At 38.8% G+C, this 12,262-nt stretch overlaps 1 protein-coding gene and 1 long non-coding RNA gene across 3 annotated transcripts in view; one reads left to right on the top strand and one right to left on the bottom strand.

The window, feature by feature from the left end:
• The window catches only part of snx29 (sorting nexin 29), a 192,181-nt gene that overhangs the window by 82,498 nt on the left and 97,421 nt on the right, over positions 1–12,262 (bottom strand). The gene's annotated exons all lie outside the window — the stretch shown is intronic.
• Positions 7,349–8,610, top strand: LOC118600158. 2 transcript variants are annotated; one of them, XR_004949722.1, is made up of 2 exons: positions 7,349–7,487; positions 7,764–8,610. It is a non-coding gene; the product is annotated as an uncharacterized LOC118600158 (long non-coding RNA). The 2 variants fall into 2 exon arrangements; XR_004949721.1 differs by having other exon boundaries at positions 7,745–8,610.

Below are 12,262 nucleotides of genomic sequence, written 5' to 3'. Positions count from 1 at the left end.
ATTGAGCTAGTGAGCTACGCTGTAGTGAGCTAGCGAGCTCCGCTGTAGTGAGCTAGAGAGCTATGCTGTATTGAGCTAGCGAGCTACGCTGTAGTGAGCTAGTGAGCTACGCTGTAGTGAGCTAGCGAGCTACGCTGTATTGAGCCAGCGAGCTACGCTGTAGTGAGCCAGCGAGCTACGCTGTAGTGAGCTAGTGAGCTACGCTGTAGTGAGCTAGCGAGCTACGCTGTAGTGAGCTAGCAAGCTCCCTTGTAGCGAGCTAGCAAGCTACGCTGTATTGAGCTAGCGAGCTCCGCTGTATTGAGCTAGCGAGCTACACTGTATTGAGCTAGCGAGCTACACTGTATTGAGCTAGCGAACTACGCTGTATTGAGCTAGCGAGCTCCGCTGTATTGAGCTAGCGAGCTCCGCTGTAGTGAGCTAGCGAGCTACGCTGTAGCGTACTAGCAAGCTACGCTGTATTGAGCTAGCGTGCTACACTGTTCACCAGGCGCCCGGTTAGCATAGCGAGCTAACCCAATGAGTGCCCTTATAAGTGAATGTGGGGCCACCACAGAAGCTGTGGACGATTTCTTCCCTCTTTGAAACCACATGGGCTCACCTGGCTTTGCTGGTCCTGATTCAGAATTTGGATAAAGAAATACTAAAATCAAATTTTGAGGTCAAATTTCTTTTTATCCATTGTCAGAAAAAATGTTAAAAATCTGTGTGGATCTTTAATGAACATAGAAAGGGGGCGTGGCTACAATAAAGGAATCAAATGACCAAATAAACTCATAAAAGACGTAAACCTCCAGGTGAGTCTGTGAGACGATGCTGCAGCAGAGGCGGATTGATTCATTCCAACCAGAATGACTTCAGACGGTCGTCATCGACCGTGACGTGCCGTTGCTCACAGCGGCGTGTTCATGTAAATGAGTGTCGGTGTGGGCCGTCCCCCGCCGTCCTCCTAACCAGGCTGGACAGGTCTCTGTCTGCAGGCTGACAGCTGTGACACTCCGTGCTGTATGGAGAACACCTGCTGTCACCGCCACTTCTGCACGGCGCCGACTGACAGGTGAGCCGGCAGAACCAGCCGTGGGGCTTTTCTACACAGCTCCTCGGCCCGAAACCGAGCTCCCGCCAAAATAAAAGTCAGGCGGCTCCTGTAATCAAACCGGTAAATGCCAGGACGTTTGTTCATTCGATAACTTCCCTTCATCTTCCCTCCTCCCAGCTGAGGTCAGTCGGCGCTCTCAAACAGGAAAATGACGTTTTTTCTGCAGTTTATTTACACGAAAGGGCAGGCGGGGATTTTATTTCATGCCAATATTTCCCTGACATTTCCTGGATGGGAAGCGTTTCCTCCCAGCTGATTGCCTGGCAACCTGGAGACACGGAGGAACCGCCGCCAGGCGCGACACGGCCCCACATGCACCAGTATAAACACGTAGATTTCAAAATAAAAGATATTTACACTAATGTGCTCTCCCTGCATGCTCAGATAACCTATCATAAAGTACTTTAGATTTAGAAGTATTTGAGTCCCTGCAGCCTCAGCAGGAGCGTCAGGATCAGACGGCCGAGTCGCTGCGTTCAGAACCTTCAGCAGAAATAAAGGAAAAAGGGTCTTTTGAAGAAATGAAATGAAATTAAAAAGTGTTGCTCCATCAGCATCACCCCCTCTAGAGGTGACGCAGCAGTACAGCTTCATAGGAACGCACCGGTCACCATGGCAACTGCATCACAAAAACACAGAAAGGACAGTAGATTTCCTCTGCCATTAATCACTAATTGTTCTCATTAGAACGCCCTATTTCTTTGTCTTTTCTGTCTTTTCTTTCTGAGAAAATTAGCTGAAATAAAAACAACTAAAACTAAACTTTTATTTTGAAAAGTACTTTGGTTTGTTTTTCTGTCATTTGCAACTTAATGACACTAAAGTCACTTTTCATTTACCTTCAAGGTTACACTTTATAATGAAAAGTCTTCATGTTCTGACATTATCAATCATTAGTTATGAGTTTATAAACCTTTATTAGACATTTATTAGTATTTGTTGACGATATCTTTATCAACCGCTTCTAAGGGATTTAAAATGAACACATTGGTGTTTAGATAAAAGGGCATCTAAACGACAATAAACTATTAAGAAAGAAGCATATATATTAATTAATGGCTTATAAACCATTTATTACCATGTTTTAGACATTTACAAGTAGGGGATAATGTCCAACGAGGTGTGCATTATCAGAAATTAACACACACCATGGAAAACTGAAGTACTTTAATTTCTGAGAATGCACACTTTAAAGTCCCAAGATACAGCCAATCAGAATCAAGTATTCAACTGGACCGATAATAATCTGTGATATATGTTTTTTAAGCATTTATTAAAACCTGTGATGAATGTCTTATAACTAGACTAAAGATCTTCCTCCAGTTTACAGTAACAAGCATTTTCTGATCACTATTTAGTCAATACTGATGAGAATCTGCAGGTTTGTTTATTTTAAAACAGAACTTCAAAAACCAGCGTAACTGATGGAAACCGCCGAACACCAGAAGGTTTATCGCCTTCAATGTTTGTCTTTTCTTTTCCTAACTTAAACGCTTTTCTTCTTTAGTGCCAAACTTTCATTTTCCTCTTTATCTTCACTTCTTTCAATAAAACTGCAGCTTGCATTTAGTGTTACCACAGACAATTATTTTAGTAGCCAACTAATCAACGATTATTTTTTCATTATTTTTTGTGATAAGTCGACTAATCAGGTCATGAGCGAAGTGGATGTAAAGCGCACATCTTAACCATCATTAGCTTTACGCTAACTTAAAATTAGATATTATCGCTAGTGTGAAGCTTTAAGCTGAATTTGGCAGCTGAAGATGCTGAAACTGATAGCTAGCTCACTGATAGCCTGCAAAAAAATGATTTAAATGCCAAATTAGTCTAAAAAATGTAAATGTAGCACAAATTAGCCAAAATAGCTAGCATGTATCTGAAATATTAGCTACAAAAAAGCCTAAATTAGCCAAAACCGCTAGCAGTTAGCTTAAATATTAGCTAAATTCCAAAATAGCCTAAAAAAATGAAAAAATCCTAAATTAGCCAAAACCGCTAGCATATAGCTTAAATATTAGCTAATCTCCAAAATAGCCTAGAAAACAAAAAAACCTAAATTAGCCAAAACCGCTAGCAGTTAGCTAAAATATTAGCTAAATTCTAAAATAGCCTAAAAAAATGAAAAAATCCTAAATTAGCCAAAACAGCTAGCATACATCTTAAATATTAGCTAATCTCCAAAATAGCCTGGAAAACAAAAAAACCTAAATTAGCCAAAACCGTTAGCATTTAGCTAAAATATTTGCTAAATTCCAAAATAGCCTAAAACAATGAAAAAATCCTAAATTAGTCAAAACAGCTAGCATATAGCTTAAATATTAGCTAATCTCCAAAATAGTCCAAAAACCTCTCAGAATGTGATTATAACTTTCAACTTTACTACACTCTGACTCTATATAATATAAAGTAAAGACTAATCGACTGTTTTAAAAGTCAATTAATCATCAATTAGTCGACCAATCATGGCAGCCCGAGCGTTGTTCACGTGATACGTGTGGAGCCTGATTGTTAGGAAATTAGAGTCGTTTGTGTGATCTTCCTACAGACACTTAATATCACGTATACTCTATGGATCTGCGACATTTGCATTTGGTCGTGTAGGAACCAGTACTCACCTACTAACAACTAGAGTTCGGCGTAAGGACTCCGTACGTCTTAAGTGTGTACAACTTCCATTAGCCTAACGAATACTCCACAATACACACACGACAATGGTACGACCCATTTTCATGACGTCCCCTTGATATGGTTGCACAAGCCTCAAGGAAACTGCACGATACACCTCATCCTAAACTCTACAGAATCTTTTCATGGTTCGTCTAGTCTCAGGTGCTAAACTGTAAGGATTTATAACTCGTATCATCACTAAAGCATTGTGCTTTTACATGCATCCTCTATGAAGCATCAGCCGGGAACAAGAGGCTCTGATATGGAGGTACTTCCCCTACACGACGAAGGATTACTCCGTCTTTTAAATGACCCATTTATTTCTACAAAGGCCTTGCAGTAAATAAATAAATAAGCAAACAAACAAACAAACAGAAGGCTGGCCTATTTTCCAGCTGGCAGAGTGGATCTCTGTGGCCAATACCCAGCACTTAAACGCCACTCCTGCCTCTAATGTCGCCAGTTTCACAGATTATAGAGGAAGAGCAGAGGCGCGGCGGCCACTTGTCACACATGGAGCGTTCAATGGGCCATTTGTTTATATATGGAGCTGCAAAAACACACAGTTACAAGGACTGGATGAATGTGACACAGCAACCAATTAAAGTAGAAACATTTTCATTAAATTCATCTTTTCTATGTGCTTGAAATCCCATTCAGCGTCTTTGAAACACTAAATGTACTTATTAGAGTTTAGTTTTTTGTTTAAAATGTCGATTTTCAATATTAATTCAAGAAAAAATTAGCACAGTTTTTTAAAGAATCACAGTATTTCACTGCTAAACTGCATCTTAAGAAAGTAAATATTTTTAGGAAAAACTAGAAAAGTTGCATTACTTGCGAAAATGCTTGTGTGAATGTGGTCGATGAAGATGCTGAAGGTCTTTATTTCAATTGCTAAATGAAGTCATGAATGCGTCGAACGTTTTGATACAAAACATGCATAATTTGCAGAAAGTGCACAAAAAATTGAAGAATTTCATGAAAACAATTGCAACATTGCTAAAAATATTAGCTTAACTCAGAAGCTTATCACAAAAAACCTCATTAGATGCTCCCTTAGCCAAAAAAGCTAAGACATTACTTAAATGTTAGCTTAACTTAGAATTTGCCCCAAATACCTCAGTAGATGCCAAATTAGCCAAAAAAGCTAACACGTTGCTAAAATACTAGCTTAAATCAGAATTAGCCCAAATATCCTCAGTAGATGTTAAATTAGCTAAAAAGCTAACATGTTGCTATAATGCTAGCTTAAATCAGAAGTAGCCCAAAAACCCCTAGTAGTTGTTAAATTAGCCAAAAAAGCTAACACGCTGCTAAAATACTAGCTTAAATCAGAATTAGCCCAAAAAACCCCAGTAGTTGCTAAATTAGCTAAAAAGCTAACACGCTGCTAAAATACTAGCTTAAATCAGAATTAGCCCAAATATCCTCTGTAGATGTTAAATTAGCTAAAAAGCCAACATGTTGCTATAATGCTAGCTTAAATCAGAAGTAGCCCAAAAACCCCTAGTAGTTGTTAAATTAGCCAAAAAAGCTAACACGTTGATAAAATACTAGTTTAAATCAGAATTAGCCCAAAAACCCTCAGTAGATGGCAAATTAGCCAAGAAAGCTAAGATGTTGCTAAAATACTAGCTTAAATCAGAATTAGCCCCAAAAAAACCTCAGTAGATGTTAAATTAGACAAAAACGTTAGCATATTGCTAAAATATTTGCTAGACTCAAGAATAGTCTACATTATCTCAGTAGATGCTAAGTTAACCAAAAATTAGCCCAAAAAATCTCAGTAGCAATAATGTCCTTAACATGCTGAACATTCTGTTAAATTTTGCAAAATTTGCAAAAAGTGCGCAAATATTTGAAGAAATATGTGAAATCGCAAAATTTGCATAAAGTTTCAATAATTGCGTAAAATTTCAAAAATTCCATAAGTAAAAGTAAAAGCATGAATATCCTGAACACACTGAATGTTTTTAACTGCATACATTTAAAAATGTTCCATTCATTTTCAATGGGGCAGAAAAATGGCATAAATTGAGTAAAATCTTAAAAACCATAAAATGTAAGAATATCAAAAGTTTCTATGAATCAAACAAATGTGCGGAGGAATAAATTAAAAAGCATTCACACAATAATCTTATCAAGAAAGTTTTTCAACAGTAAAATAATCTCAGTTTGAGAAAACATGTATTAGAGACTAGAACGTGTTTCCTAAACTTATAATCTTCTCACTGGATTAGCAGATTTTTTAGCTTATAAAAAGACAATTTTCTAAAGTTTTTCGACTTCTTTCTGGGAGGCCTGTTCTAAAGTGTTACAGAACACCTGTCGGTGCGTCCAGGTGTTCTTCGTTTTTAAAGAAACACTTTGATAAGATTTACAAAATCCACCTTTTCTCCAGAGGTGGAGACGAAGAGGACGACCCGTCCGACTGTCACGCCTCCACCTCCCGAACAACCGCCGCTCTTAAGTAGGACATTATAAAAGATGGAATTAATTTTAGGCATGAAGAAACCCAATTAATCCTCAGAGAGGGAGAGCTAATAAGTGGATTGTGGATTCGCTTTGCCAAACGTTGGTCTGCTCTCTGTGCTGCTTTACCAATTTGTCAAAGCAGCCAAGGTCATTCCTGCTTTCATTAGCGCGGACTCGTGTTCGTTTAGTCGTGTCTGGAGCTCGACGGGCATCAGTCGGCGGGCGTCGTCCGGGTCAGAGCCCACCTTCAAGGCTCCATCCACCGCGTCGGGTTCTTCTGAATGATCTCCTTTGCTGAACGAGGAACTCTTCAAAAGCTCCACAGGTTCCTTTATTACATCCAAGTATTTTAGAAAACATGAACCAACGTGTCTTCAGGACCGAGTTCTTTCTATGGGACAGCCTGCAGCCAATCAGAATCGAGTATTCACGGAGGTATGATCTATACTCTAATACTACAAAATGTATTGATTAAAATAATCAGGAGAAAGAGCTGGAGACTGATACAAGAGTAAACTAGATCATATCCCCAAAATTTCCTGTTAGGGATAATTTAAACAAGGGGGCCTAAAACTACGGCCCGCGGGCCGGATCAGCCCCCCCCCCAACTGTTTTGGCTAAATTAGACCAGTTTTTTAGGTTAATTTGACATCTAGCTAATGTGTTAGCTACATGCTAGCCGCTTTAGCTAATTTAGTCTTTTTTCAGTTTCTTTAGGCTACTTTGAAGTTTAGTTAATAATTCAGCTACATGGTAGCCGTTTCAGCTAATTAAGTCTTTTTTATTTTAGTTTTTTAGGTTGCTTTGCTTTAGCTAATATTTCAGCTATATGCTAGCTGTTTCAGCTAATTTAGCTCTTTTCAGTTTTTTGGGGCTATTTTGCAGTTTAGCTAATATTTCAGATACATGCTAACTGTTTTAGCTAATTTAGTCTTTTTTCAGTTATTTTATTCTATTTTCAAGTTTGGTTACTATATCTAGTTTTTAAATTGTTTTAGTATTATTTTTTCTATGAAGATTACAGAAATGAATTATTTAAAATTTGGCCATGTGTGGCTTTCTGGAAAACCATAAATCTTTACACTTTTTCTGTTGGCCTACAAACCGACCCCGCTTCTTATGTGGCCCCCAGAAGGAAAAGTTTGGGGAACCCTGAGTTAAACTAGCAGCAAAGACAAAGATTGAAACAAAGGAAAAGTGGGAATTCGCAGCAGTCGTCTTCAGTCCAGGACGCATTTCTGTGAGTGAGTCGGCCATTTCTAGAGTTTTTGAAAATCCAGAATGTCTTCCAGGAGTCTCAGAAAAAGATGGAGACACTTTTCTCACATCATCTTCAACTGATCTTAATTCCCAGAGATTTCATTAAGTCGTTAAAAATAAAGAACTTTTAAGATTCTCTGACTCAAAACCTAATTTTCATAATAAAATAAGCGACTCTTATTTCATTAAACTCACTTAAAAAGAAGAACTAAATACATTTATTTGTGTTTTTTTCAGTCATAAATGTTTTTTTCAGGATTTTATTTCAAAAACACAACGTGCGGATTTTTCCCAGCGACACAAACCGAACGTCAGTTTGTCAGCCGGGAATCCGACGAACCATCTGACAATTTCCTTCAAGCCGGCGGAGTTTAGAGATGAGAAGCTCTCAGCGCGGAATCAGAGAAACATCAGAAACCCGACAGCTTCACAGTCAGCCGAGTCAGATCCTGACAGGCCGCTCCGCCGAGCTCCCGGCGCCCTGCGCGCCTTGATCCGAGGTCGTCGGGGATCAGGCAGGAAGCTCCCGCGGCGATCCATTGATCAACCCGCAGGTGACCGCGGAGCGGCGCGGCGAGGAGCCCGGGGTGCCGGGTCACATCACATGTTGGTTCTCGCCGTTTTGCTTCAGCAACACGCACAGGTTTGAAAACAAATCCATAAAAATGCGAAATCCTTCCATCTTCACGCCTCCTCTGACCTCCCACCACAGAAGTGAAGAAGTCTCCTTTCCTAAAAAGGCACCAGTGACCCACTAAAGGCTCGGGGACTCTCTCAGATCGCGTCAGTCCAATAGAAGCTCATCTGCCAGCCATCATAAAACACCTCCATAAAACAGCTGGTTGGAAGCCGCAGGATTTCACACCAGAAACAACAACCACAAGCGGAGCTTCACTTCGGAGCATCGGAGGATATTTTTAATGTTCGCTGAGGTTTTTCCATTAAAGCAAAAGCATGCCGGACCATTTTGCATAAATCTAATTATTTTGCATGCAATTGGATTATGTTGTGCAATCACAAACGGCCTCACGGTTTATTGCTTTTGCGGCAAAGCCAGATTAAAAAACAAAAATACTTGTCTGAAAAAAAATAAAAACAATAAATTAAATCAAAGATGCTGCTAATAATCTAGAAAATATGCTTTGAAATGGAATTAAACTCAATATATTTAATTTTTATGTGGAAATGATTCCATTTGTTCTGTTTGTGGCTCAATGAACAGCGAGAGAAAAAAACACCAAGACTTATTATGAAACTGTCTTAAAAACGAATATATCTCTGTCTATGTTTATCAAAATAAATATAATATTTAAAGGATTAGAACTTAATAAATTAGCCCCTTTTGATCCGCCCTCACGGGCTGAGTGGCGGCTTTACCACCTTTACGCCTTTACAACTTCATGAAAAAAAACAATTAAACCTTTTTTTCCAAAACTTTAGCTTTTCTATTGATTTTATCTCTATAGCAACCATTCTATTTTTTGGTCACCTGAGGTTGATGAACAGATCTATGTAACTTTTAGAAGAATCAGGAAAAGTAATTTTTTTGATTTCCTTAGCAACGGGGGTTTTTGCTAACCACGCCCACATTCCTACTACTGTAATATTGTATGTCATATCGTTTTGTTCAGCTTGAACTAAGGATTCGCGTTTTTTTACAATATTCCAATAAAAATTAACGAGCAACAGGACGACGGCACTTTTGCGAGATTGCTATGCTAACGCCATTAAAAATGTAGATATTTAAAACGAACATTTTTCGCAAAGTAGGTAGGCGGAGGAGTTAGTAGGCGATATATTGAAATCCCTAGGAGGTGTTTAAATTTATACGTGGGACTAAAACTAACTTTTTTTTTTTCATTTCAAGATGGCGGCATGACTAGCTATCTCTCTACCTAGCTAGCTAACTTTCTCTCTTTTAGCTAACTATCTATCCATCTATTATTCTATCTTTTGGCATTTTTGCGATCAAATTATCTGGGGGTGTGTGTGAGCTTTCACAAAGATTGCTCAAACAAAACTTTCCCATATTGTGCGCAAATTTAAAAATCAGCAAATTTCACATTTTGTAACAAAAATGTCCGCTAATCTCTCAGTTCTGTGGTCATCCCATAAAACTTTAAAACTTCCTTTGGATATCCCAGACTCTTGTGTTTTGTTAGTGGATTATGAAATATATGTAAGTTTTTGACCCCATTTCTATCTTTTTTCAAGTGATGTACTTTTATGTAAAACATTTTAGTGAGTTTTTGAATATTTGGTGGGAAATTTTGCTCAAATATGCAGGAAGAAAGAAGAATTTCAAAAATAATCTGGTCTTTGTAGTCCAGGGACATTAAAAAGTCATTGAAATAAAGACATACAGCCTAAAATGAGGATGTTTTGTCTGATATGAGCGCCAGAAATTATTACCAAATTATTAACATGAGGTGCAGCTGATGATCTGATGCAACTTTAAGTTGTGTCATTTTCAGAAGTAAAAAAAATGCTTTTATCTTTTTTTAATATTATAGAAACAATGAAAATGTGTCTTAAACAATAACATTTTACAAAACAAACATGACTGTAACATCTGTATCTTTGGACATCTGCTTCTTCTGCCTGAGAATCTCCCATAAACGTGGGAAAACGGAGTCCAAAAAAACGAGGAAATCAACGAGTTCAAGAGGAGAAGTGACTAATTCAAATGAACCGAGTTCATTCTCAAAGCTCTCGTCCACAAACTCCTCAAACTGAGATTCACTAATTACAACAGCTATAATCCAGGACCGTCTGAACGTTCAAAAACTTTTCTCATCCGTTCAGTTTGACTCATTTTCATTCTTCAATCACCTGCAAAAGTTGGTTTTAGCCTCAAAGTGAAATCCTGAGCGGAAATTTTAAAGGGTTGTCGCGTCTTATGGAGGTTTTCTTATGATTTTCTATTATATTCTTTTAATTATTTATTTCCCACAAAATAATAACAAAAACACTTTGCAGTTTTTTATTAAAATATTTAAAACACCAACAAATGTGGATTCATTTGTGTAAACCCAAAATATAAATAGACAAAAAGTCAATAATTCTAATTGTTGATGTTTTTGTAATATTACAAGGTTAAGGTTTAAGGTGAAATTGTCTATTTGGGATCAACCGTTTGACTGTCATGTTACGTAACACCTAATGGGAGGAAACTCGAAGTGTCGGCGCTGCATGAATGATATTTCACAGCAGGAACTCCATCCTACTAGAAAAGACGATCCTTTGATCATCCGCTCTGTCTTCCTGCAACGCCGCACGGGAGTCCCCGTCAAAGGCCATCAAAGGCTCGTTTAAGCCTCCTAACCCGGACCGGATCAGAAAGTCAGCGGGCTGGTTCTGTCTGTAGTAAGTCGGAGTGACTCACTTCAGCACAGAAACCGGAAGAGACAAAACGGCGGAGAGAGAACGTAGACATCACAAGCTGTGGAGTCCACTCCGAGAGGAGTCGGGAACAAACCCACAGAGAGACAGAGGACACCAGACGGAGCCACAGAAAGAACAGAACCGGGGAATAAATGTGGCAAATGACACAGAGGAATGTCAACGAGCAATTTATACATCAATTTCCTCAATTAGGACCTTTTACTAATGAATATATCACCACGTCAAGTATCGCCACATCAAGTATCGCCACATCAAGTAGCGCCACAAGTATCACCACATCAAGTATCGCCACACCAGTATCTCTACATCAAGTATCGCCAAATCAAGTATCGCTACACCAAGTATCACCAGATCAAGTATCGCCACAAGTATCGCCACATCATGTATCGCCACATCACGTATTGCCACATCACGTATTGCCACATCACGTATCGCCACAAGTATCGCCACAAGTATCGCCACATCAAGTATCACCACATCAAGTATCGCTAAATCAAGTATCACCACAAGTATCACCACATCAAGTATCGCCACATCACGTATTACCACATCACGTATCGCCACAAGTATCGCCACATCAAGTATCGCCACATCACGTATTACCACATCACGTATCGCCACAAGTATCGCCACATCAAGTATCACCACAAGTATCACCACATCAAGTATTGCCACATCAAGTATCGTCCCATCAAGTATCGCCACAAGTATCGCCACATCAAGTATCGCCACATCATGTATCGCAACATCGAGTATCACCACAAGTATCGCCACATCACGTATCGCCATATCAAGTATCTCTACATCAAGTATCGCCACATCAAGTATCGCCATATCAAGTATCTCTACATCAACTATCGCTACATCAAGTATCGCCACATCAAGTATCATCACAAGTATTGCCACATGACGTATCGCCACATCAAGTATCTCTACATCAGGTATCGCCACATTAAGTATCGCCACATCAAATATCCCCACATCAAGTATCTCCACATCAAGTATCGCCACATCATAGCCACATTTTACTAAATTAATATTTTCTTACAACTGTAATATTTGCAGTCGGGATCCAAAATTCAATACCTGCACCTTAAATTAATTTAAAACATCAATAGTATTGTATTTAAAACCACATTATGGATCAAATTTTCTATGTTGTCTGTTGTAGCCTTTAATCTGAAAGGCTCATAAACCCCATGAACAATCAGTAAAAACTTCTATGCTCAGAAAAGGCCTTCAGTTTTTCTTTCGTCTCCATAGTCTCTGTCATTCTAGTTTGAATTCCAGGTCAGAAAACACAAATAGGAAGTTTTTTTCTTGAAATGAGTCTAATTGAGCAGCTGTTTC

The sequence above is a fragment of the Oryzias melastigma genome, linkage group LG19, assembly GCF_002922805.2.
Source record: "Oryzias melastigma strain HK-1 linkage group LG19, ASM292280v2, whole genome shotgun sequence".
In the NCBI taxonomy this organism is placed as follows: domain Eukaryota; kingdom Metazoa; phylum Chordata; class Actinopteri; order Beloniformes; family Adrianichthyidae; genus Oryzias; species Oryzias melastigma.
The sequence above is the reverse complement of the archived record's forward strand: the minus strand, read 5'-3'. Positions and strand labels throughout refer to the sequence as shown.